At 37.1% G+C, this 27836-nt stretch overlaps 1 long non-coding RNA gene across 1 annotated transcript in view; it reads left to right on the top strand.

Moving 5' to 3' along the window:
- Positions 1-27836, top strand: part of LOC123644984 — a 66568-nt gene that overhangs the window by 28568 nt on the left and 10164 nt on the right. The window contains exon 2 of the long non-coding RNA XR_006737355.1: positions 20017-20081. This is a non-coding gene — a long non-coding RNA (uncharacterized LOC123644984). The remainder of the gene's footprint in view (positions 1-20016; positions 20082-27836) is intronic.

Genomic DNA, 27836 nt, shown 5'->3' with positions numbered 1-27836 from the left:
CTGTTTCCTTGCTGGTTGTCAGCCACAAGCTGGTCTTTGCACCTAGAGGCTGCCCACATTCCTTCATCACACGTTCCATGTGGCCCCCTCCAGCAATGGTAGGTCAAGGCCCTCTCATACTTTGAATCTCTTTGACTTCAGCCGTGAGATAAGGGCTCATATGATTAGATTTGGCCAATGTAGATAATCCAGTATAACCTTAGAATGTTAATCACATCTGCAAAGTTCCTTTGCCCTGTAATTTACTTAGAAGTCCCAATAATTCGAAAATGGACATCTTTGGGGGGCCATTCTACCTACTAAAATATTTCATCTAAAAGATTCAAGACATTTTTCCAAAAGATATTCCTATAAAATTATGCTTTGTTCATGTGATAAGGCATTGCAGAAATTATTACCCTACTTACAGAATCAAGAAGAGAAGCAAAAATTAATTGTAATTTCCTAAATTGAATTATTTTCCTAAATATCATTCCTTTCCTTCCCTTCCTTTCCCTTTCCATTACATCCAATCTCATTCCCTTCAATTCCAACAACTTTAGTTGAACAACTTCTATGTGCCAGACACCATGCTATGTACAATGGATATAAAGATGGAAGTCATTTTCATAGCTTGGAAGGAGCTCACAGCTTAGCTGGGGAAATCTTACAAGCTTAATTTGCAGCATAGCATGTGGTAAATGAACATGCTAGTTCATATCACTAGTTCATTAGTGAATAAAGAAATTGAGTCAGAACTGCTTGGAGTTACCTTATAAACCCCATAACCCCCAATGCCATATTGTATCCCAGGAAATACTTCCAAAGTTAACTAGATTTTCAGAGTCCCAGCAGTCTTTCAAAAACAATTTTCTCCTTCACCTGTATCTTCAACTGCTTGAATAAAAACCCTTTTGGGCATTGCCTTGTGACTAAAACATTTCTGAGCTGGCATGAGCCTGCTAGTCTTTCTATAACTTAACTTTTCAAGGTCAAATAAAAACCTATAAAAATCAAGACTCCCCATCATGATCAATGGAGCAGGGCCAGGGAGTCAAGCCGGCAGGTTGGGCTGGGGCCAGCATGTGTGTCTAAATCCGCCTGGGAGGCTCTTGATCTGACCTTTTGGCAACCGCTCTTGCCATGCATTGTGGAAGACTGCTGAAGCACTCATTGGCAGGGCTCTGATAATTTAAACAGTAGCAATTTGTTATATAGACCCTGGCATTGTCCTTCACAGACCAAAAAAAATAAAAAAAGACTCAGTCTTTTATCAACACAATCAAGACAACTGGCTACGACATTGTATTGCCCTTTGCTGCACTTTTGGATACCAATATTTGAGAGAAAATGTGGTTTCCTCTATTCAGCTGAAGTTCTTTTACATTGTTCATTAAATAATGTATCCATGTGTTCTTTATTCCTTCCTTTTATTGTGCCTCTCCAGAATGTAAAACTGTGTAAGCTTTAGCTTTAAATGTATGCAGACTTCTCCCAAGGTTTTTTAAGGGAAAGAAAAAATTAGTTTGGCTTAGGATCTACAGTTAAGTTAACCAGAAGTCTGTGGGGATAAAAGGAAAGCAGGGGTATTATTCAAATTTTTGACCATCCAAAGGGACATCAGCCATAGGCTTTGGGGAATGTTCTAGAGACCCCTTCTTATACCTGGTATGATATTAACTCTTCAGTTTTTGGAAAGTGGGTAGATTCTGGGGGTCCTAGGTGTCAGAAGAGAGGATATATTACCAATTGGTATGGTCATTTTGGTTATCAAGTAAACATAAATCCTGAGGGACAGTACCTTTGTGAATTAACAGCTGAGTGTGCCATGGGCAAAATCTTTGTCTTGCTTATTTATTTTGACCCATTCATGCCTCTAAAACTGTGTCCTAGAGCAAGCAGTGCTTCCCAAACCTCTTTCATTTTCAGAGTCATCTGGAAAACTTTATTTTTAATTTTACTGGTTTTTAAAACTATTTAGAATAAGACATGTACTTATGGTAAAAAGAAAATCAAACCACACACAGATGTGGGAAATGAAAAGTTAAATCTCTTGCCCTACACTTCTTCTACCTGTAGAATCATATCTGAAAAGGATTCACTTTCAATGATTTCAATATTTTGTTCTTCCAGTGGTTGCCGCAAACTAAACACAATGGTTTTAGATCTATAATTATGAACAACTTTAAATAGCATTCATTTAATTGGGGAGAACTTTTGAAAATATACAGATTACCAGATCCCTCCTTGCTGGAATCTGATTCAGATCTATGTTGGGCTTGGAAATCTGAATTTTTAATATTCACAATCACAAAGATGTGGAAACAACCCAAGTGCCCATCAATCCACAAATGGATTAGTAAACTGTGGTATATGTATACCATGGAGTACTACTCAGCTATAAGAAATAACGATGATATGACATCTCTTTGGTTCTCCTGGAGAGAATTGGAACCCATTATATTAAGTGAAGTATCCAAAGAATGGAAAACCAAGCATCACATGTACTCACCAGAAAACTGGTTTCCCTGATCATCACCTAAAAGCACATTGGGGAAGGATACCAATTGGATATAAGACTGAGCTGGGGGGTGGGGGGAGGGGATGGGTGTATGCCTGCATGATGAGTGCGTTGCACACCCTCTGGGGAATGGTCATGCTTGAAGGTGCTGACTCGGGGAGGTGGGGGGGGAGGGGATGGAGGTATGACTACATGGTGAGTGCCAGGCGCACTGTCTGGAGAATGGACACGCTTGAGGCTCTGACTCAGGGGGATGGGAGGGACATGGACAATGTATATGACCTGAACTTATGTACCCCCATGATGAGCTGAAATAAAAAAAATAAATAAAAAATAAATAAAAAGTTCTAATGTGATTCTTTTGTTCAGCTAAAGTCAGAACCAATTTACCAGAGAAAGGAGGGTGTGGATAATAACATAATCATGTGTTATTATAAAGGTCTTTGCTTAAACAACATAGTCATGCTTGATGTTTTGACCCTAATTAATGGTGGAATCTTGCTACATACAATTTCTCTTCACTCTGAAAGCATCTTACCTTGCTTTCTTTATTCTTTTCTATTTTCACATCTTTTTCATTTCTTCCTTAAATCTATTTGCCTTATTACAAACCTTTTGTGTGTCCTGGAGCTTATCTGTTAACCATGTATTCTCTGCTTTTCTACCCAGATTTAGAGAGTTGAATAAATTGCTATCTCACATCATTGTCCGAAGAACATGGATATGGTGAAAGGTCATTAAAATTGCAGAGGGCAGAGTTCTCAAAAAAGATGCTTAGAAATTTCTGGGAAAATGTACAATCTTAGGATCAATTAATAGGATACATGTTCTCAATACTTGGAAACTCAAGCTTATCGATTTAACATGGCAATTTATATTTAGTAAAAATTACTCATTGCACTCAGAACATAAAATCTCTACGCTCATTTTCTGCCTGCCAAAGCATTTAATGTAGTTCCAGTTGTTTATGATAAGGATGGCACTGAGTTTTCAAATAAAAATTTTTTCTGTAGGACACGCTAAATTACTGGGAGGATTAGGTGATAGAGAGCACACATCGACACTCAAAATAGGACGTGGCGTCTGACAGACTCTGCCTGCTAATAATTTTCTGTCCTTATGCTAAGCCTGTCAGCGTTGCCAATATTCTCAACACAGGTTGCCAGCCGTACATTCCGGGTGAATGGAGCAACCAGGTCGGTTTGGTCTGGCATACAAAAGAATGTTCTTAGTCATACCATGCCTTAATATTTTCTCAACCTCGGAGTGTTGTTTTATAGCAGAATTTCAGTGTCACCATTATTTCCTACAAGAGAAATGGCTCTTCTCAATTTTCACAAAAGGATCTATAGCTATTCCTAAGAATCTACACCAGACAAAAACAGATGAAGGGAAGTGTGAAAGAAGAAAATCCTGCCACTTTTTCTCCTAAGCCAGCTTCTTTGTTTCAGAATTTAACAGCAGATTTTTCTGATTCCCCAGACGTACAGCCTTCAACTTAGTATTTGATCCTCTTCCTCCATTTGCCTTCACTCCCATTTCCAACTCCTGTACACGGCACTTCTAAGCCCCACCAATATTTCCCTTTAAAGTATCTTAGACAAGGAACAATTGGAAATGTAAAAATTAATAATACCACTTACAATAGTATTGAAACCACAAAATACTAAGAGGTTGATTTAACAAAAGATATGCAATATCATTTTACTGAAAACTACAAAACAGTGCTGAGAGGAATTTTAAAAGACCTAAGCAAATAGAAAGAAATAGCATATTTACTGACGGGAAGATTTAATGTTGTTAAGACATCTGTTCTTCCCAAATTGTGTGTGTGTGTGTGTGTGTGTGTGTGTGTTCAACATAATCACAGATACTCTAAATTTCCTGTGAACTTTTTAGGAATGTAAACAAGCTGTTTCTAAAATGTATTTGGAAAGGCAAAGGACCTAGAATAGCAACAAAAAAAATCTTTTAAGAAAGTTAGAGGCACCTGATTTCAAGAAGTGTTATAAACTATGATGTACTCATAGTGGAATGGCAAGGAAAATAAATGAGCCACTGCTACACATAACAACATGAATAAATCTCAACAACATTAAGTTGAGTAAAAGAAGCCAGAAACGTGGTAGTATATAATTTATGATTCTATTTATAAGAAGTTAGAATAAGCCAAAATAATCTATGATAATAGAAATCAGATGAGTGGTGGCTTCTGGGGAATGAGGGAGAGAACTTACTGGAAAGGGGTGGGAGGGAACTTTCTGGGGCGATGGAAACGTTGCATGTCTTGATAACGATGTGGTTTACATAAGTGTACTCATTTATCAAACTGAACAAACTATACACTTAAGATCTCTGCTTTTGTTGAATGTAAAGTAGACTTTAATAAAAAAAAAATTTGAAAATGTCTTGCAGATGTATCCATTACTGCTTATTACTTTATTTCAGGCTATGAATATTCCACATTTATTTTGCTACAAAAACAAGGGAGTTTATTAAATACGGAATTGTATTTTGTCCTAGAAAAGGACTGTTCATATCCCAGTGTGTGGCCTATTTTGCGCTCTCACTGGAAGGCAAGGTACAAGCCAGTTTCTGAAACATGAGTCTGGCTTAGCTATTTCACAAACATCGATCATTATCTAGTCTCTTCATTCCAGAATTTCAAGGTGTTTCAAAACCAGTCAGTGAATCACTTCATTTCTTTTGTGATAATTAATTTTAGGAGTCAACTTGAATAAATTAAGGGATATCTAGAAAAGTAGTAAGGCATTATTTCTGGATGTTTCCGGAGAAGATTGTCATATAAGTTGGTAGACTGAGTGGGGAAGATCTGCCCTCAATGTGGGCAGGTATCATCACTCTGCTAGGGGCTGAAATAGAAAAGATAAAGGAAAAGTGAACTCATGCACTGTGTCCCTTGGAGCTGGGACACCCTTCTCCTGCTAGGATTTCAGAACTCCAGGTTCTCTAGCCATTGGACTCCACTGCTGCTCCTGGGTTCTCAGGCCTCCAGCCTGGGACTGAGAATTAAACTACCAACTTCCCTGTTTCTCTACATTGCAGATGGCCTATCGCATTATTTCTCAGCCTTCATAATTGCATGACCCAATTCCCCTGATAAACCCCCTCTTATATATCTATCTACCTACCAACCTACCTACCTACCTGTTTATCCTATTAGCTCTGTCTCTCTGGAGAACCCTAATACATTTCTCATTCATGTCATTTTTTGGCACTATTCAAAATACAAGTTATTTTTTTTCTCTAAATCATCATCTTATTATGTCCAGTGTTTCATCTCTTCCTCCCCGCCAACACCAACTCATATTTGCATTGTTTTTCTGTCTGCTGAGTTTTTGTATACCTTTTGGAACTTTATTTGTTGTTCAGAAAGAAATAAGGAAAGGAGAAAATTAAGGAAAGAAAAAAAACCTCCCCAAGGAGCTTGAATTTGTTCACAAAATGCCTTAGGTTCATCCTTGCATCAGTTGAATCGGGGACACTTACGACCTTGCAGCTCTCTCAAGCGGAGGCTGTTTAATATCACATTTTCAGGCCTGTGCACGGCACTAGGTATTCCTACCACTTTCAATTAGGCTATCCAAACATATATTTTTTAAAAATTTTAACAAAGACACAAACAACAAACATCACCTACTTGTAGTTCAATGGCATAGTTCACCACCACCCTCTCTGCTTATCACTGTGATCTGTTGATATCCTAATGATGCACCCCCCAACACACACATTCACTAAAGACTCTATCTGACTTTGTGTGTCAGTCTCTATCCCATCATCATTCTACGTCAATGTCTATGTAGATTTCTCACTGAATCTTAGTTTTTAAGTTCCTTGACTTTCATTTCCACCCTATTTGAGCAGCCCACTTCCACGTCTTTATAATGGACTCAGTCATTGCCCACTTTATTAACAACTTTATTGAGATATAATCCATATACTATAAAATTCACCTATTTAAAGTATACAATTCAATGGATTTTAACATATTCACAGGTATATGAATCATAAACACAGTCAATTTTGAAACATTTTCATTCCTTTGAAAAGCAATCCCATATCCTTTAGCTATTATCCTTCTATCTCCCCATTTCCTCACCCCTGAGAAACTACTAATCTATGTTCAGTCTGTATAGATTTCTCTGTTCCGGACTTATATATGAATATAATCCTGTAGTATATGGTCTTTCAGGGCCAGCTTCTTACACTTAGCATAATGTTTTCAAGGCTCATACATGGTGTGGAATGTATCAGTACTTCATTCCTTTTCATGGCGAAAGCATACTCCATTGTATAGATATACATACTATATTTCATTTATCCACTTGTCCATTGATGAAAATTGGGGTTGTTTCCACATTTTGGATATTATGAATGATGCAGCTATGAACATTCATGAACAAGTTTATATGTGGACATGTGCTTTCATTTCTCTTGGACATATACTTAGAAGTGGAGTAGCTGGGTCTTGTGGTATCTTTATATATAGCCCATTTCTTAATACCCAATATCTCACTCTCTGGCCACAAGTCAGGCTTAGTCATTTTTCTCTCCCTTATACACCTAGTATTCAACTGTATAAGGACCCAATTTCATTTTCCCTCAAACTATGTGATCTCTTTTACCTTTATTCTTTTGCCTATATACCCCATGGCCTATTGCCTGAAGTACTCACTTAACACAACTCTCAAATCACTTGCCTTCTTTTTGTTCTGTTATTGCAAAACATGAAGCCCTAGCTTTGGATTAATCTAAGCATGTTCTGCTCTTAAACAACTTCTTGGTTTGGCATCACTGAATATTTCTAGTCTGTAATGTCAGCTGGGCCTGGGTACACAGGGGTGTAAAGAGTGGTATAATGGACATCAGAGACTCAAAAGTGGGCAGGGTGGGAGGGGATGAGGGATGAAAAATTACCGTTGGGTGCAATGTACACTATTCAAGTGACAAGTACACTAAAAGTCTAGACTTCACCACTATAACAATTCATCTGTGTAACCAAAAACCACTTGTACCCCTAAATCTACTGAACTAAAAAAAACTGCATAAAAGGACCCTTGCTCGACCCTAATCTCCACCACCAACCTGGCACCACTGTGTACTGTTAACACAAGAAAGTAACTTCTGTTGTGTTGTGAACCTTTTTTATATGTGACGTCTACTTGTTATACAATTTGCTTACAGGGCTTTTTATTTTTTTTTTTTTTGCTTTCTTTTTTCTTTTTACTTGAAGTGTGGCTTGCAAATTATTTTTAAAATAGGAAACTGCATGATTCTTGGACTTAATGTCATACATAGCTTGTTCTCCCTGATGGTTCTCCTACATTCATTAGTAGATATGACAACTCTAGTGATAATTAGATATTATTAGCTACATGCCACTCTTAGAATATTATTTCTCTTTTCCCATTAGTATCATAGAAGCTACAATTTGAAACTCCAGAGAAATGAAAAACACACACATATACATATGAAACTTTCAATCTAAGAAAAATAGCAAGTTGATGAGTGGCATGATCTAAGTAACTATCAAAAGAGATCTTGACTCGGGACAAATGTTTTCATTGCTTTAAGTACTTACCAGTTACATAACCTTGAAATTTTAAGTCTTGTGAAACTTTCATCAGATCTCTGTTAAACACATACAGAGTTTGTTATGTAGGAGGTCACACTACTGGGTTGTGTGAGTAGAATCTTGGGTTACTTTTCTGGAAGAAATGATAAATCTACCTTGATACCACATTCATAATAAACAAGGACATACATGTGTAGATGGCCTCACTGCAGCAGGGGCCAATTTTGTTCTGTAGAATTTAATATTATACTCCACTACAGATAGAAGCCTTTTGGTCAGATTATTTCAAATCTTTCCTCCAAAAACAAATGTTTAATTTTATAAAAGTACAATAGGAACACCAGCAATTTATTAAGAGCCCTTTTGCTCTTCTACTTATTTTCTTTGAAGTGTTCACTCCAGAAGGCTGAATCATATAGTAGAAAAATATGCTTTCTGTTTTACTTCGTGAGTTTAAAAAAAAAAGGAAAAAGAGGAAAATATACTCACCTAAATTCCAGAAACTGTGAGTTCATACTCTGACTCTGCTACGTACTATCTATATGGACTCCTGAGTAAACTACTCACCACCCTAAGCCTTATTTTTTTTCTCACTCTCAAAATGAAAACTTCTTAGGGTTCTGATGAGGAGCTGATATATATAAAGATCCTGGCATACAGTTTCTTCTTGTTCCTTTATTTCCTTTGTGTATAGCCTGATTTCTTCTTGATTGGATTAACATGATTTCTCAATGACTTGCATATCCAATTAACTTGGCAAAACTTTCATGTGCTCCAGATACAATATCACTTAGAACATTTGTCCTTTGGATCTGGTTCATGCACTATTTAAAGAACAAGCATAATTTGTTGATGAGATTAAATGTATGTGGAATCTAAATATTAGAACATATTCAAATCCATCATTTTATATCAAAAGTAGTCTGACTTTGAAATTGTCTTCCAGTATTGACAGAGAGACACTGAGCCACATTTGCCCCTGTAGGACCAGTGGGGACAGGAACCATTTGTCTGGGCTAAGGATGTCCTCAGAGCTCTGCAGCTGCAAGTCAATACAACTTCAATACAGTATAGTGCAGTACGATACAATACAATACAACACAATACAATACAAATTCAGTAGAGGAAAAGTGTTCTGAATAGTATTTACTCAAAGCAATACATTTCTTTTTCATTGCTCTTTCCACTCCTCCAAGTACTTAAAACATTTTTTCCTTTTTATTTGTAAGAAGATATGAAATTACATAGATGCCAAGCTTGGGTAAAGAAGGTTGGCATAGTGTAGTCTACCACTCGCATCCACTTTCTTATTTTTCTCAGTCCTCAATTCCCTGTAAATTGATTTTGGTACTCTCTACTTTATCTAAGCCATTCTTGAAAAGTAGCACAGTCTCCAAATTGGTAAATACTGGAAGCATCTTTCAGTGCTGTACCTGCTGCATTTCACACTGTGATACTTGAAATTTTCTATCATAATTTTCATAAACTACTCCCTCTGGTTTTTACCATCTCTTTAACTGATCTCTCTTGATGTGTTTAGGAGTTTCTCTCCCTATGCTCTTAGCATCGTTAGTTTTCCACAAAGTTTTATCTTCAGCCTCCCATTTTTTAACAATGTATGTGCTCTCTCTTGAGATGACTCTAGTTTTAACTATGGTCTGTGTGGCTACCCTACTGATGTATCCAGTCCTACCTATCCACTATGCTTAATAAATGTTTGCTAATTATCTTAATTGTACATATCCTCCTAGGATGTATGATAGGAGCCTATGATAGACACATTTTGGGATTTCTGCATAGTTCAGAAAACATTCTTTCTGAGTGCTACTCCTAACACATTGTTGTGGCAGACCCTGCTAGTGGTCTGCTTAGTCTCTATTTCCTCCTGTATCTTATTGATAGACTGTTCATTTCATTTTGGGCGTCAGTGTGTCCAGTTACTAAATTAAATATCAATATTTGACCAACATGATATGTGAATCCTCCTGCAAATTCTAGAAAGCTTTACTTTTCTGATATAGGCATCACCGCTTTTTCCTTGTTTCTTCCTTATTTTTCTGTATATGTGTAATGAAAGCTGAGGGAGCAACAGTCATCTAGATACAATGAAGTGGCCGTAAGGATGACAGCCATGCACTGAGGGTGGTAACGAGAAAGACAGAAGGAGCCTGGACCATTGTTGCGTCTTCTTTATCAGCAGTGCACTCCTGTGTTAGAATTAATTTCAGCTGTGAGAAAAGTAAAATATCAAAATAATAGTGGTATAACAAAATAAAAATTCATTTCTCTTTCATGTAAACAAAGTCCAGGGATGGACAGCCCAGGACTGGCACATCAACTCCTCCATCATTAGGCACTCAGATTCTTTGTATTTTGTAAGAAGACTTATAAGCCATATAATCTGGCCTTTGAATTCACATTTAATTCATGACTAAGCAAGAAGGACAAAAGAAGGACATAGTGTTTCCCTTTAAAAACATATTTTCCAGAAGTCACATAGGACACTTCTATTTACATTCTTCAGCCAGGAATTAGTCATACAGTCATACTTAACTATAAAGTAGGCATGTGTTCAGCTAAAAATAGTGAATCTTATTGCAAAGAAAGAAGGCAACAGAATCGGGGGCAGTAAGTAACTATCTTTGCCCTGACTGTTCGTCTTCGACTTCTGGATACATTAAAAAGATAATTTCCCATTTGGCTAAACATTTTCAACTAGGATTCCATTACATGCAGCCAAAGGCAATCCCTGATTAATTCAGAATTTGAATCCTAAAAGAGGTGCTCAAAGTAACAGAAGATAAAATGTGGAATTGACTGAAGAAAGAAAAGAGAGGCCACTGGACAACAAGGAAAAGTTGGAAGCTAGCAGAGGTTGATTCATGAGGTCCAAGGAAAGAAGCAGACTTTATAACATAAAAGAGCAAAGTGATGCAGAAAATACGTTCAGAAGCTGAAGGAAGTTATCCAGAAGATCTAGCTAAGATAATTGATGAAGGTGGCTATGCTAAACAATGGATTTTCAATTTACACAAAACAGCCTTTTATTAGGAGAAGACATTCGGGACTTTCATAGCTAGAGAGAAGAAGTTAAAGCCTGGCTTCAAATCTTCAAAGGACAGGCTGACTCTCTTGTTAGGGGCTAATGGAGCTGGTGACTTTAAGTTGAAGCCAATGATCATTTACCACTTAAAAAATCCTGGGGTCCTTAAGAATTATGCTAAATCTACTCTGCCTGTGCTCTATAAATGGAACAACAGAGCCTGGATGATAGCACATCTGTTGGCAGCATGGCTTACTGAATATTTTAAGCCCACTGTTGAGATCTACTGCTCAGAACAGAAAGATTCCTTTTAAAATATTACTGCTCATTGACAATGCACCTGGCCATGGAAGAGCTCTGATAGAGATGTACAAAGAAGTTCATGTTGTTTTCATGCCTGCCAATACAAAATGCATTCTCAAGCCTAAGGATCAAGGAGTAATTTCAGCCTTCAAGTCTTGTTATTTAAGAAATACATTTTGTAAGGCTATAGCTGTCAGAGATAGTGATTCCTCTGATGAATGTGGACAACATATTATAAATTGAAAACTTTCTGGAAAGGATTCACCATTGTAGATACCGTTTAGAACATTTATAATTCATGGGAGGGCAAAATACATCAAAATATCAACATTAACAAAAGTTTGAAGAAGTTGATTCTAGCATTCATGGATAACTTTGAGGAGTTCACAACTTCAGTTGGGGAAATGAATACAGATATGGTAGAAATAACCAGAGAACTAGAATTAGAAGAGAAGCCCGAAGATGTGACTAAACTGTCACAATCTAATGATACAACTTGAATAGATGAGGAGTTACTTCTTATGCGTGAGCAAAAAAAGTGGTTTCTTGAGATGGAATCTACTCCTGGTGAAGATGCTGTGAATGTTGTTGAAATGACAAGAAAAGATTACAAAGGATATTGCAGAAACTCAGTTGATAAAGCAGTGGCATGGTTTGAGAGAAACCAATTTTGAAAGAAATTTTCATGTGAGTAAAATTCTATCAAACCATATTGCATGCTACAAAAAAATCTTTCATGAAAGGAAGGTGAATTGATGCTGCAAACTTCATTGTTGTCTTATTTTAAGAAATTGCCACAGCCACCTCAATCTTCAGCAACCACCACCCTGATCAGCCAGCAGCCATCAACACTGAGGCAAGACCCTTCACCAGCAAAAGGATTACAACTCGCTGATCATTAGCATTTTTTAGTGATAAAGTTTTTAAATTAAGGTATATGCATTTTTTTAGACATAATGCTATTATACACTTAAGCGACTACAACATAGTTTAAATATATTTTTATATGCACTGGGAAACCAAAAAATTTGTGTGACTAACTTTATTGTTCTATTCATTTTATTTCAGTGGTCTGGAACTGAACCTGAAATATCTCGGAGGTATAGTTGTTTAAGGGTTGGGGTGCTATCTTTGGAAAGAGAAGACAAACTTGCCAACAAAGTTGCATTATAATTTTGTCCTGAAATCTAAATTAACTGAGGAGTTCCATAATTTGGAGCTTGAAGCATTGTAAAGACAATTGCTTTTGCATTCTAAACACAGGCAGTTATAAGCAATGGCTGTGGCAGCCTTAGCAAGAGCAACTTTTCATAAGAATCCTCTATCAAAGGTTTTGAGTTTGAAGGAAAAGATGGAATTAATGCTGTTGCCATCCAAACAAATTGTTTCAAATTGCTTCAAGCTAGGGGCTGGCAGGATGTGCAGAACAGGTATCAGCTGGTAAAAGAAAGGCCTCTTCAGGCTGAAAGATGCTATATAGGCAAGACCTGTATGTAGCTCTTGTTTCATACATAGAGTTGACAGCCAGAAACCTAATAAGTTTTTATACAACAGAAAATTACCCATCAGTGAAAGTCAATGAACTACAGCTATGTAAAACAATACAGATATACTTTTTAAAATAGAATGTTGAGTTAAAAAGAAGCAAGTTGCTGAAGACCTCACGCTCTGTGATGCTGTTGTTATAATGCAAAAAGCAAGCAAAATTGTACATACGTTGTTTAGGTATACCTATGTGATAAACCTATTTTTGAAAAACAGTGACATTATTAACATAAAAGACAGGTGGCTGTTAACCTCTGGGAGAAGAAAGGAATGAGAACGGCAGGAGCACACAAGTGACTCATATAAAGGCGAGATTCAAGTTCTTAAGGTGAGCGGTTTAGGCTTATGCTTTAAACTTAGACATATGTCTGAACTCTTTTGTATATCTCAAGCATTATGTAATAAAATCTTTTCTAAAAATGGCATACTTTATGTATCATATGAATGAGGTCCAAGATAGACCATTAAGTAAGATAGCTATCCCGGTTTACATGGGACAGCCATGGTTTACATGGCGTAATTGCTAACTGGAGCATTTTTCACCCTCAATTATTGTTCAGTAAAAAGAAAAAAGATGCAGAATAGTGTTTATATTATGCTTCAGCTCATGTAATATGGCCTGTTCAAAAGCATGTAAATTTAAATTTAAGGAAGAAACAAAAGAATTAATTATAGCCAACATTTGAAAAGGAAGATTTGTGGAAACTAAGTACTTGGGAAACAAGGACACTTTACAAATGGATACAGTGAAAGTCTGTGGATCGAGAATCAGGTGGTTGGAAGACAGGGGTGGGAGATTTTTCTCTACAGACCCCCTTGGCCTTTTAGAATTTTGTGTTCTGTGCATGTATTACCTATCTGGGAAAACAATTTAAAACAACAAAATTCATTTTCAATGCAGTGTGATCCATGCTGTGATAACTATTACTAGCTTTCATGTATTAGAATCTTACTTTGTGTGAGAGACATTTTTAAACATTGTAGATCAGTAAATTCTTATAGCACATCTAAGAGGTAAGTAGCACTACTACTAGCTGTATGGCTTATTTTTTCTGTAAAACAATTCTTATTCTATTCTATTTATACTATTCTTATTTGTGCTCATTCTCTGATGTCATATTTGCTAACTGTTAAATGTTTCCTAAGTCAGGAGCTATAGTAGAAAGTGCTCTGGATTAGATGTCCTAAGCTCTCTTTCTTGCTCAGGTACTTACTACCTATATAAACCTGAGCAAGCTGCTTTGCCTCTCTGAGACAACCTGGATTTCTCTCTATAAAATAGGAACAACATGCCTTCTGATTTTATAGGCTTTTGTGGGTATCAAATGAAGGCATAAAGTGGAAGTAGACTGAGAAGCAGAATGCACCACACAAATATGAGTTGCTATTATTATTAATGACCTAGTGTAACATTTCAGCCAGGAAAGCCATAAATCAGTAGAAGTTGTAACTGAAAACAACTTGAAGACTATTTTTGCTTTCAGCACAAGTGGCATTTCCTCATTGCTTGTTGCTTTATATAGTTGATAGTTTTATGCATAGCAACAGCCTTGAAACGGATCAGCAAGAACATAATGAACATACTTCAAACAGGAAATGTTAAATGATCTATGTCTCTTGTTATGGGCTAAGCCTCAATTAATTCAGGAGGTGGTTTTCTTAGTTGCAAAGAAAGCAAACAACCTCATGTTGTTTACTGTACATGAACAAATTCAAAATTTAGTTATAAAATGGTAATGTAAGTTGAATTTGTGGCCTTTTCTCTTAAGAAAGTATCCTGGCAGTATTGCCACAGAGTGTATTTAGCTTAACTCTCTTCTTTTGTATAATTTAAAAGCCGCTTTTTCTTCTCCTTCTTGGAACAAAACAACCACATAAAATACTGCAAATAACAACAAGAAAAAGGCCTTACCAGAAATTAAACAGGAAAAAAAGTGGAAGAATTTAACTTTATTGATTAGAAAAAATAGCGTCTATGAAAAATATATGCAAAGTGTCCTAGAAGGCTTATCAAACTAAAAATCCTTCAAAATGCCATATCTATGCTGAGGGAACACTTTGGGAAATGAGGGGAAAGGCAAAATATATAGCTTTCTTGTTTTTATAGCTTTGTAAAGTTACCTGGCAGACGTGACTGTGGTTTGGTTTATTTTAGTTTTTCTTGGCTCTTGTAATAGCAGAAACCCAGGAAAGTCTTCTAGAGGGCTTTATCTAATTGGTGATTTTAAAAAAAAATCAATTCATAATATCAATAGACTCAGATAGCTCAGTTTATTTTTGCACCAAATTTTATTTTTCTCTCAATAGTGTCCCATCCTCCCCCTCTCCTTCAGAGCCTTTCACCTCTCTCCAGGGGCACTCTGCTGAGTAGCTTTCCAAGGGAAGAAAGAATGTTTGAAAATGTGAAGGAAGATGTGAACTGCAACCTACATGAATGTCTTTATTTAGATAGTTTTTATCTAGCGATTTAAAAAATGCCAACCAAGGTACTCAATGCTATTTTCTTAACAAAAGCAAAAGAAGAAAGGAAGAAGTAGGCAATGTTTAGTACACCTGCACCCCGGGAGGGATTCAACATTGCTTCTTATTTTATGGTGTATGATTTTGCTGCGGTCCTCTATTCAGGGCTCACAGCACTAATAGCAAGAGCTTGCTGGGCAGCGAATTCTGAATGTGGATTTTGGAGTCAACTTGACCCTGAGATTCATTGACTATTTTCAGGCCAGGTAATTTGACTGCCTTAGCAGAAGTGATGAGAATTTTACCATATCCCAGGTAAACAAAACACGACAAAATTTCAAACAATAATAGTAACAACAATTAGAGCACAATGGTCAAAATGTATGTTTGCTGTAATACAAACAGTCTACATTTGAGGTCAGGAAATCTTCATTTAATTTTCTAGAACTAGCACTCACAAGCCATGTGACCTGAAACTCTTTAGCCTCTTTCTTCATCTGTTCAGTCAGAGGGATTACTCCCCTAACTTCCTAATAGCTTCCTGTGCAGACTAAACAATGGTGGATCTCAGTGGTTAGCAAACTTTTTCCATGAAGCGAAAGTGAGTAAATATTTAGGCTTTGCTTGTCATTATGGTCTCTGTTGAGACCAAACTACTCAATTCTGCTGTTGGAGGCAAAAGCAGCCATAGGCAATACATGAACAAAGATGTGTGTCTGTGTTCTAATAAAACTTTACTTATGAACACTAAACTTCGTATTTTGCGTAGATTTTACATTTCAAAAAATGCTATTCTTCTTTTGATTTTTCCACTTAACATTTAAATATGTAAATACGTCATTCTTAGCTCCTGGTCATGCAAAAACAGATACTGGGCTGGATTTGACCCACAGGCTGTAATTTGCTGACCCTGGTGTATACTAAATCACTTAATAAACTTACATATATGTAAGGAGTTACTAAGTTGTGTTAAGGTCAACCTGGAATATCTGAAGTACATTTTAATTCCATATTGATTTCCCTTTGTCATCCCAGACTTGATGAGATTCCTGCTTGCCCTCTCTGCAACATTTCAATGTTGTCCTATGGAAAATCATTTAAGAGAGGAGGCTTTTTTGACTGAAAAGAATTCCAGATGCATTTCCCATCCAAAGAGAAATGGGTATAGAGTCCCTCGGCGTTTGCAATTAGATAAACTATTGAAATGTCTCAAAATGAAGCATCCTGGATTTCCCTGGATGATGTAAGACATTCCTTTTACACTTTGCATGTGCTCTGTTATAGAACCTTTCGCATTAAGTTGTGATCGTGTGTTTAGGTGTTGGTCTTCTGGCCGGATTAGGAAAGTTACAAGGGTAGAGATTAAGTTCCAGTACCTCCTAGAGTGCCTGGTAATATTATTAATTTGTTTACTTATGTCTTTAATATTGTAATTTATCATAAATGTACCTATATTTGTTCTTCATCCAGTTACTGGCACAGAGCACCTAAAGCCCTTAGGATTTCCAAAGTGGTGTCTTTTTGTATGCTAATGAGATGACTGGTGGCTGGGGAGGTGGGGGGGAGGATCCTAGGTAGCTTTGGAGTGGGGGCTGGTTGCCAGGGAACCAACCATGTGATTAGAGGGTGGGAAATTTCAGCTCCCTCCATGCCCCCACCTCTGGGGAGGGGAGAGGGGCTGGAGGTTGAGTCAATCACTAATGGCCAATGATTTAATCAGCCATGTGTGCACAATGAGACTGCAATAAAAACCCCTGAGACAGGGTTCAGAGAGCTTCTGGGTTGCTGAACACCTGGAGACGCTGGGTGGGTGCCAAGCCTGAAGAGGACATGGAAGCTCTGTGCCCCTGTCCTTATACCTTGCCCCGTGCAGCTCCCCATATGGCTGTTCCTGAGTTATATCCTTTTATAATAAACTGCTAATCTAGTAAGTAAATTGTTTTCCTGAGTTCTATGAGCCATTCCAGCAAATTATCAAGTTCTAGAAGGAGGTCAGGCAAACCTCAGATTTATAGCCAGAGAAGCACAGATGATAACCTACAATTTGAATTGGTACCTGAAGTGGGGGCAGTCTTGTGGGACTGAGCCCTTAACCTGTGGGGTCTGATGCTGTCTCTAGGTAGATAGTGGCAGAATTGAGTTAAATTGTGGGACACGCAGCTGATGTCAGAGAATCGGTCCGTGTGGGAGAAAAAACCCAGACATCTGGTGCCAGAAGTGTTTTGTGTGAGAGTAGAGTGAATGAAACAGGAGTTTTCTCTACAATGTCCCTTTCTAGCTAATGAAAATGTGCAGAGCTGGCAAAAACACAGAAAAAAATTGATAAACAAAATAGATAAGGAAATCGGGGTAAAGGAGAAATATGAGTGTTAAAAATGATGAAGCTATGGGTGAGAGTATCACGGAGAAGTACATTCCACTTGGTCCTGTGTGTGGCCAGCCAGCCTGCCCTACGATGGCCGGCGGCAGGGGCACACTTCTCCATGCGGAGCTGTGGCATGTGTGCCCGTGATCTGAAGACACACTTGCAGTCCCCTGACTGGCCTCTAGACAGTATTAAGAGGCGGGCAAAGCATTTGGGAGATGATGTCAGACTAGTAACCACATATATGTATATTTTCTGGCCTTGCAAAATGATGTCTTGGGTCTAGAGCTGAATCATAGGCAGAGTCCGTCTTCAGAGTCCCCGCCCCCACTTCTTTCATGAGCTCCCTCCTGCTCAGTTTTCCATTCTATTCACACCCCATAGGCCTCTGATCTTAGCTATCTATTCACTAATTACTATTCCTATCTGTTAACTTATCATCTGTTTCAGCAACATTTTCAATGTCCTAAACTGCTCTTGGGGAAATGAAAAGGCTCCAAGGCAAAATAAGTTTGAACATTTTGAAAATCTAACTCCTGCTCTGAGAATCACAGTTGTTACCTGCAGATGTAAAAATCCTCGGAGAATGTCATAGTAAATCGACTTGTGTCAACGTTGTTTCACCAAATATTGCTCAAATGTATTTGAAGATGGAAATTCTTTTCAGATAATACCTATCAATCTTTTTGTGAATTAGCCTTCTAAATGTTTTAATTCACTTCAATTGAACAAACATATTTAGAGAAACTACTTTGTGCATCAAGGGCTTCGTAAGTGAGAGCAGTGATTCTTTCCTTATGGAGCTTAGAGTTTAGCAAAAAATGGCCCATTTGGGGGACAGACCCCTTTCAATATTATTCCTTATAGCACGTGAACTTTAATAGAATTGCTTTAAAGGATTAAACTGTTTTTGTGACCCAAAGAAATGATTCTTTAGGGTTAAAAGGTTTTAGTCTCCATGATGAGCATCAAGGAAGAAAAGAAACTTTTCAGAAAGGGGCCAGGTCCAGGGTTCCTTAGACCACACCGTGTATTATGCAGCTCATTCCATATACCCGTATATACAACTTGTAGCACAGTAGGAATGCCATTGAACTTGGATCAGGAGATGGAATTTGAATCCCGGCTTTGTCGTACATTGGACCCAAATGATGTCATAGTAATATATCTAGAAAACTCAAGAGAGTACACTCCAAACTACTAGAGACCATAAAAGAATCCAGCATGATCATTGATTACAAAATTTATATGTAAAAATCAATAGCCCTACTATATACTGACAATAACTGGTTAGAAAATTTAATAGGAGAAAAGCTCTCCTTTATGGTAGCAACAAAACTAGGGCTAAATGCAACAAGAAATGTTCAGAACTAAAATAAAGAAATGAAAAAAAAAACAAACTGAAAAATCTTTCTATTGAGGGCCGTTAAAACAACAATAACAACAACAAAAACAAACCTGCTAAATGGAATGAAGTGCTTTGCTCTTAGGAAACCAGCACTAGAAATTTTCCCTAAATTCATCTCTATATATGATGTATTCCCAATCAGAATTACAACAGGACTTTGGAGAACATATAAAAACATACTCTAAAATGTGATAATAGGATAATTTTAAAAAGAAAGAGGAAATAGGGGAAACTTGCCCTACCAGATGCTATTAGGAAACTTTATTACTTATTAATATTTAACAGAAGAGAAAGGGGCAGCTGCATGGGTGAGGGCTCTTGTCCTGTTCACCGCTGTGGTCCCAGCCTACAGAAGTGCCTAGGCAGTCAATGAAAGTTGTTGTTGAACGAATGAATGACAAAGGCTACCTTATATGAAAACATGGATAAGCCCTCATTTCTCAGTGATATAAAGGATAGGACGATATTAAAGCTGGGGTGGCAAAGAGCACTGACTCTGAATTTGAATCCTCGTCCCATTACTTACTAGCTCAGTGGCCTTGGTTGAATTTCTTAACCTGTCAGTGCCTAAGTTTCCTCATCTCTAAAATAGGGATAACAACAGTACTTACTTCCTAGGATTGTTGAGAGTAAGGGCATTATCCATCTAAAGCCTGTGAAGAGGATCCAGCACAGAATAAGGTCTCAGGAAATACTTATTGAATGAAAACATAAAAGATGGAAATTCATAAATGTAGCCCTCAGTGAAAGGTCAATGATATGGCATCTCATGTCCAAACATTTGCTGTCACTACAGGCGGCTTCTTCACCATCCGCATGAATGACCCGTCTAACAAAATCTTCTACTTCCTCTGATCCCAGGTATTTATCCTTAAACTACCAACTACTTGCATGGGCTTAACCAAACCTATCGTCATTTCAAACTGGTTCTTCTCTGGAGTCTCATAAAACAGTTTCTGTTCTTTCAAATATATTAATCTCTGCCCATAACCTTATATTCTTTCACCGTGTTCACTCTTATTCCTACTCCAACTGTTCCTGCACTTCCCCATGCACCTACATCTCTTCCTTTCTCCAAGTTCATTGCCTCCTCAGGAATTTGCTTCCTTTCTTATCTGGCTTAGTCGCAATGTCTTCCTTGTGAGTACAACTAAGTTTATTTGTCCCTCTTTTTTTTTTTTTTTTTTGAGACAGAGTCTCACTCTCTTGCCCAGGCTAGAGTGCCGTGGTGTCAGCCTAGCTCACAGCAACCTCAAACTACCAGGCTCAAGCGATCCTCCTGCCTCAGCCTCCCAAGTAGCTGGGACTACAGGCATGCGCCACTATGCCTGGCTAATTTTTTGTATATATATTTTTAGCTGTCCATATAATTTCTTTCTACTTTTAGTAGAGACAGGGTCTCGCTCTTGCTCAGGCTGGTCTCGAACTTCTGAGCTCAAATGATCCGCCTGCCTCGGCCTCCCAGAATGCTAGGATTACAGGCGTGAGCCACCACTCCCGGCCTGTCCCTCTTTATTTCTCTTGCACTTGTTATGAAAATCCTATAACTGGGCAGCTGGAGGGAGGAAATATTAGTGTCATCAAAAATTCATTACTCTCCAACCTCAGCTTGCCTTTTGGTAACACACAGTCATTCTTCTACCACGTCCTTCTCTCTTCAACTCCCCCACAGATATCAGTTTGTGTTCATTTTTCTAAGCTCCTCCATTTCTAAAAAATTTCGTAAACATGTTGATTTATCTTTTAATTGGCTGCATTTTTGGTCAACTAATTTTCAAGAGTGACTTACAGATATTTTATTTCTTGAAACCTTTCATGTTTAAGAATGCTTCTATTTGAAAAATATCTTGGCTGGATATAATATTCTTAGGTTATGAGTTCTTGTAGTCAGAACTTAATGAACATAGCTTCATTATCTTCTGGCATTGAATGTTTGTGTACCGAAATTTGATGCCAGGCTAATTTTTCCCTCTAGTATTTTTTTTATTATGTTTGGATGCTTGAAATTAAATAGCTTCGTGACATGCTTTTGGTGTTGAGCATTTGCCTTCAAATTTTCTTGCTATGGTTAGTGTGGATTGTTTGGAATCAAATATTTCTGGAGGCTATATGCCTTCTGGATGGCAACTTCAGGGGCTTCTCCATTTGAAAGAATTTTCTTATTTTATCTTTCAGTATTTTCTGTTTCATTTGTTGAGTTCCATACTTGAGGGACACCAATTATACTACTGGGGATCCAGTTTGCCTACTATAGCTATCAGATTTACTCTGACTGCTTTAATCTCTTTGTCCTTTTCATCTCCATTTATGAGGTTATCCCAAGCCTTTATCTATATCAGCACTTCAACTTTCAGGTATGCCTACTCTGCTTTGTACTGTATTAAATTTATGTATGAGTTTATCATCTTGAAATTTATTTTTATGTATTTCATCTCCTCTTTGTTCCCTCAATCCTCTTTTACTATATTCATTTCTGTGAATCAAGTGTATTTTAGTATACTACTTTACTTCTACTGATGTTTTTAGCTGTACCTCATTATATTACTTTTTAGTGGACCTCAAACTTCAGAATGCATAAAAATTACCTGGAACACTTGTTAAAATGCATAATGCTAAGCCCAACCCCAGGGTTTCTGATTTAAAAAGTAGGAGGTAGGAGCTGAGAATTTGTATATCTAACAAGTTCTGAAGCTCATACTTTGAGAACCACTTCTCTAGAGAATATAATATGCATCTTTAACTTATCACAGGTGCTATCAAATAATCTTATTATACCTTGTGAACAATGTAAGAAACCCAAATCAAAATTCATTGTATCCCTTTTGTTCTTGTTGACACATATTTTACTTCTACATATGCTAAAATTCCATAATATAGTTATTGTTTGTCTTATACTGTTAATAGATTTTTAAATACATTTTAAAATATATTCAAAATGAAGATAATAAAAAACATCTCTTATATTTGCCTATGTGGCAGACAGGCCTAGGGGCCTTCACCATATCCCTGACTCTGGGTCTTCATGCTCCTGTATAACCCCCTCCACTTGAGAGTGGGCAGAAGCTATGATCTGCTTCTAGCCAAGTGAATATGGCAAACATGATAGAATGTCACTCCTGTGGTTATATTATGTTATATGAGACTCTGCCATGCTAATAGCCTATTCTAGAGCCTCTTCTTATCAACTATAAGAAGTTAGAGGCTATATTATTCAGGGTTCTCCAGGAAACAGAACCAGTAAGATGGACAGATAGATAGATAGAGATTTATTACGAGACAGTGGCTCATGTAATTATGGAGGCTAAGTCCCACAATTTGCCGTCTGCAAACCAGAGACCCAGGAATCCTGGTGGTATAGTTTAGTCTGAGTCTGAAGGCCTGAACCGGTGGAGCTGATGGTGTAAGCTTCAATCTGAAGGCAGGAAAAGTTGGATGTCTCAGCTCAGCAGTCAGGCAGACAGGGCAATCTCTTCCTTCCTCCAACTTTTTGTTCTATATTCAGTGGCTTGGATGAGGCCTACTCACATTGGGAAGGGCAATCTGTTTTCTCAGTCCACTGATTCAGATGCTGATTTCATCCAGAAGTACCCTCACAGACATACCCAGAAATAATGTTTAGCCAAAATGTCTGGGTGCCTTCTGATCTACTAGAGTTGACCCCTAAAATTCACCAGCACAGTGGCTATGTACCAAGAAATTAAAGGCTGCCTTGAGGAATGGTGGGAAGCTTCCAACAACAGCCAGCCTTTAGTCCTACAACCTCAAGGAAATGAATTCTGCCAACCATCTAAGCAAGGCTGGAACCGATTCCTCCTTGGTCGGCATCAAATGAGAAAGCAGCCTGGTCGACACCTTGATTGCAGCCTTATGAGACCCTGGTTAGGGGACACAGTTAAACCATGCCTGGATGCCGGACACACAGAAACTGAAATAATAAATGTGTGTTCTTTTGAACCGCTAAGGTTGTGATAATTTTCTGCACAGCATAGAAAATTAATATAACCTACATACTTACCCTTTCTGATGCTTTTTTTTCTTTCTACAAATCCAGGCTTCCCTCTGATATCATTTTCCTTCTGCCTGAAGAACTTCCTTTAACATTTCTTGTAGCACAGAATGGTTGAAGATAAAAATCTCTTTTTTGTCTATTTAAAACTTTTGTCTATTTGAAAATGTTTTTATTGAGCTTTCATTTTTGAAGGATATTTTCACTCATTATAGACTTCTAGGTTAATAATCTTTTTTCCTCCAGCACTGTAAGGATATTCATTATTTTCTGGCCTCCACTGTTTCTCATCAGAAATCAGGTATCATTTTTATGATTGTATCTCTTTATATAATGTAGCTTTTTCCTCCTGGCTGACTTTAAGATTAACTTTTTATCTTTGTTTAAATAATTTTAAGTAAGAGGTGCCAGGGTATGGTTATCTTTCTCTTTATCCTTCTTGGGGTTTGCTAATCCTTGGATCTGTGGTTGATGTTTTTCATTGATCTTGGAAAATACTCAGCCATTATTTCTTTAAATATTTCTTCTGCTGAATTGTCTCACTTCACTTTGGGACTCCAATTATAAGTACTTTAGATCAATTGCTATTACTATTGTTTCATAAATCTTGGACCCTTTGTTCTGTTTTAATTTTTACTTGTTTTTCTATTTGTGTTTCAGTTTGGATAAATTCTATTGACCTGTATTCAAGTTCAATTATCCTTCCTTTTTATGTCTAGTCTGCTATTAAGACCACAGAATGGAGTCTCCATTTTAAACATTTTAGATCATTTAGAGATTGTATTTTTCATCTACAGCATTTCCATTTGGTTCTTTTTTATGTTTGCATCTCTCTGCTGAAATTTCTCATCTCTTCATGCATGTTGTCCATTTTCTCCCATGAGATTCCTTATTGCATTTTTCAAAAGGGTTCTTTTACAGACCCTTTCAGATAATGAACATTTGCATCGCCTCTGGGTCAGTCTCAATTTCCTCTTCTAATCATGGGGCACATTTTCTTGTTTTTTTTTTTTTTGGCAAGTATTATTATTTTGCAGATTGTACACCAAGTCTGGATATTGGGGTACAAGAACAATAGCATGAAATATGCAACATTTACCCCCAAAAAAGCATATGTCTATCCTATCAGGCCACCATTTGGTGGGGGTGAGTGGATATTGAGACAATCTAATCTTTATCTGAGTTGGGCCTGCACTTTTCTGCAGCTTCAATTATATGTAGTTCACCACAGATGTCAAATCCTCTGAGGAGAGTATCAGAACTTTCTCCTCAACCAGGCTTGAGATCTGAGCACCCTCCATCCTTTTTTGAAATATTTTTCCCTCCATTTTAATCTCTCTTCTTTTACTGTGACTCTATTTGTATATTGGGCCACAGCTAGGATATTGTTTCACAAATTTCTGAATGTTTTATTATTTTTTCTGCCTTTTCTTTTTAATCTCTGGTGTTCAGAGTGGATAATTGTAATTGATCTTTCTTACAGTTCATCAGTCTTTCGTCTTCAGAGTTACATCAGCTATTAAGTTCACCCAGTGAATTTTTCATTTAATATGGTGTACTTTTCAGTTTGCAATCTCCATTTGGTTCCATTTTATATTTTCAATTACTCTGCTGAGATTTCCTGCTTCTTCACTACATCTGTTTCTTTTTATTTAAACGTGTATTTAAATAAACAGATTTATATTCTGTTTTTATGTTCTTGGCTGCTAATTCCAGTGTCTGGGCTGCTAATTCTGTGAATGTTTTTACTGACTGCTTGGTCCTGTTAGGACTGATTTTATGCATTGGAAGGTAGAAATATTCCAGTTTTGTCTTCAGTCCAACAACATGGCCCTTATTCTAGGATTTGGCCCTTACTACTTACCAAACTCTGGCCTTCCTGGGGTCTCAACTGAATGCTTGAAGTGCAGTCCCTCCACTTTAGGATTGAACCCCACCTTCTCCTAGCTGTCTGCTATCTCCGTTTATCTCTCATATCCACAACAACTTCTCTGTTACTTTTCATAGAGTCTTGCTCTGCATGTACTTATTCCAGCTCCCAGCCAAGGTATCAAGGGGAACCTTTATGTAGAATTCTAGAGACCCTTTTGCATACTTCCCTCCTGTCTGCTAAACAGCCCCTCAGATTCAAGCCATCTCAGCATCCCTGAACCCCAATCTCTGCCTTTTCACATCTGTGAGACTGCTGCTCTGCATGCAGTCCATCTTCTTACACTGAAGTTAGGAAAGTGTCCCGAGGCTGATTGCTGGGCAAATGTGAATCTCACCCTGTGTTTTTGCCTTCTATTAAGGATGGCATGTCTACAGTGTTTGTTATTCAATCCCCCCCAAAAAGTTGCCTCACATATTTTTTCCTGCTGTTTAAAGAGAGATAAGAAGTCTTATATCAGACTCTATCATGGCCAGAAGTGAAAATCAGCACTTTTTTATATTTCTTAAGTCTGCTTTATATTCATGTGTCCCGGCTTTGGCTGTGAAATGTTCAGATCGCTTCCAATTATTTTAAAGGTACCATGAAATTTCCATAACAATATTTTTGTGAAAGATGAAGAATAGGCATTACTATAAAATATTTTTTAAACTATAGCATAAGAAAACAAGGCCAGTAGTGCCACCAAAAACTATGTAATGTCTTTCAAAATTCAAGTCTAAAGAGGACATTTTACACCATAATAAAATAGTTGTTTGGCATCATTGACTTTTATCTCTCAAGGGCCCAATCTTAACTATTTTGTACTAAAATAACCAATCCAATGTAAATCAATCTCATTTTTGATTCTATACTTCACAGATTGCTGTTTTATGGAAGTTTAAGAAAATAAGTCACTGTGAATTCTGATAATGGTTGGCCTATTTAGCAACTAAATGTCAAATAAATTTCTTTAAAATAGGAGATTCATGCAAAAAAAGTACTATATTTGCATAAAAGTCAGAGTAGAACAAAGTTCAGAAAAGAAGTTGCATATTAATAACAACATAAATTTATTACCAAATCAAAATGAACTTAGGGTTTGGATGAGAGAGTACAGGAAAAGAAAAAGAGAAAATAGGGGAAGAAAAAACATATTACCAGGAATTAAGGAATATAGGAATGGGAGGGAATAAAATGTAATTTTTTCTGTTTTTGTGTCTGCCCTTCATTCAATGCTTAAAAAGTGTCCTGGGATCAAGGAATTACATTTTAATTACTTGAAAGCAACAAACAACAAAATACTGGGTAAGAAGAAAGTAAAGTAAAATCGAAAATTAAAGAATGTGTTTGGAATGAATTTGGTTTGCATCTTTTACAATTGTTTAATTCTATCATCAAAATTTCAAACTATTTGGTTTTATCCACTTCCAACTAAATGGAAGGCAGCATTCCAGAATTTGGGAGTATAAATCCATTTGATGATACAGAAATTAGGTTTTGCTATGTTTATAAATCAGGGAACTCTTATATGATGCAAAGTATCTGATTCTATAAAATGTTTGGACACCATCCCCCAACCTGTCTGTTTTGGTAAATAGCACATGTAAAATTGTGTTATCTGTTTCCCTTTATAACTTAGAAATAGGTGACAGTTACTGAAATTCTGAATCTGTTCCAGTAAGTAAATTCTTGATACGGTTAATTAACATCAGTGTCTGTTATGTCCCTGCATATCTCACCTTCTTTCACTTTAGACCAAATCAACTTGTCATTCCTTGCGACCTAAGATCGATACTGGCAAATTTAGAGTAACAGATTGAATCATTGCACAAAATAAAATCAAATTTTTCCCCATGAGGATAGACTTGCCATCTTGTTGCTACGTTCATAATGACTGGGTCGGTTCATGCTGCAGGAACTACAAGAATGAAGTCGAACTGGGGAAAGGTTCCCCTCATGTGGTAACAGCATAATTCCTAATGTTATGACGACAACACTGATTATTCCCAACAGACATCTGCTGTGACCACAGACATCAGTAATTCCATTAATCATTTTTATTTCCTTAGAAGCTAGGGGACTATACCCAAAGGAGCAATACAGTACTAAAAAAGGATAAGAATAAGTCGTGTTCTTACATTTCCCAATTTGGGGTCTGCAAACTAGTCTTTAAGCCCTAATTTGGCATCTAAAACATCTCAGCCAGGTGTTTCTTACTGTTTGCAATAAGAGATAGTAATGCCGGGTAGGACTACGCAGACTAAATGATTAGGATCATCGTCAATGTGGATAATTTAATGATAATAAATATGTAACCCTAATTTAGTAAAATCTTATTAAAAGAGGTATGTAACATTCTCTTTATATTACTATATTCCAGCAGATTGTATATACCAATGTTTATCTCAACACAGACTGCTCTTAGTAAGAAAATAAATGATGTTTGGTTTTCAAATATTATAATATTCTGAAGATTTACTCTTTTGCTGTCCCTTTAACAATATTCACATACTTACACATGGAGTGAGGTGAGTTGATTAGTTAACTTTTATCAGAGAAAGGACTTCAACAAAGTCAATTTAAGTGCCTGCTGCTATAAACTGCCTGTTTTTTAAAAAGAATATATTGCTTTTAATGTCTCCAAGAAGTAGCCATACGTGTACTTGTAATATATATATACCTGCCTCAGAGAAAATAA

This window comes from Lemur catta, chromosome 9, assembly GCF_020740605.2.
Source record: "Lemur catta isolate mLemCat1 chromosome 9, mLemCat1.pri, whole genome shotgun sequence".
Lineage (NCBI taxonomy): Eukaryota > Metazoa > Chordata > Mammalia > Primates > Lemuridae > Lemur > Lemur catta.
Note: the sequence above shows the minus strand (reverse complement) of the source record. Positions and strands in the feature narration are given on the sequence as shown.